The sequence below is a fragment of the Hibiscus syriacus genome, unplaced genomic scaffold, assembly GCF_006381635.1.
Source record: "Hibiscus syriacus cultivar Baekdansim isolate YM2019G1 unplaced genomic scaffold, ASM638163v2 tig00116959_pilon, whole genome shotgun sequence".
Lineage (NCBI taxonomy): Eukaryota > Viridiplantae > Streptophyta > Magnoliopsida > Malvales > Malvaceae > Hibiscus > Hibiscus syriacus.
Window position 1 is genome coordinate 4,576,073 of NW_024063485.1, and position 1,037 is coordinate 4,577,109.

The window sequence follows — 1,037 nt, forward strand, 5'->3', positions numbered from 1 at the left end:
TATTTTAAGATATAAAATATAACGTCTTATTTGTGCCACAAATAGGTTTAACATAACGAAAGCAAATATTTGACACAATCTCTTATCTTTTATAACAATTTTAAAAGACATCATGAGATTATGTCACTTAATATTTTGCACCATAAATTAACAAAAACAATTATGGGAATTTTTTAGTGACATCTTAGATATGTCACTAATTTAAAATCTTATTAGCGAAAATATCAAATGTTTTTTTAATTTGTGTATTATATATAAATAAGATTTTTTTGTTAATCCATATATGTATATGTATTTATATGTTAAGATCTCTTTTACTGTTAAAAATAATCTTTAGTTGATCATATTAAAGACGAGTGCTAATAAGATAATCAAATATGTTGTGCCCCAAAATCGAGATTAAAATAATTTTTTGGGTTTAAATTTGATTTTTGATATATTAATTCTAAATTTTGGATTGAATTGGAAAGTTTGTAAAGTTTCTACAACCAATTCCTAAGTTTTAGAAGTTTGAACTATAGACTAATCAGGGATTGAACCTTCAATTTTACCCTTTTATTTATGTTAAAAAAGTTTTTAATATATTTATATGTATGCTTAAGTTTAAGAACCTTTTACCATTAATATTTTTTATGCCGACTTGCGTCACACACATGACTTTGTTGGGTGAGTTTCTAAATGATTTTTTTTTGCATAGACAAGAACTCAAACTTGAGACCTGCTTAAAGATATCAATTTACTAACCACTTGAACGAATCCTTGTTGATACAGGTTTTTTAATTAATTGTGACAAAGTCTATATATCACGTTTTAAAATCGAGTTTAAACAATTTTTTTGAGTTAAAATTTTATTTTTAACAAAGCAATTTTAAAATTCAAATTAAATTTATTCTAAAAATGATTAGGTTGTCTCACTTTGTGAAAAGAACAATTAATGACACTACAAAGAGAAAAACTTGTTCGTAAAAGAAATAATAATAATAATAATAATATTAATAATAATAGTAATAGTAGTAGTAGTAAAAATATTGAAGGAC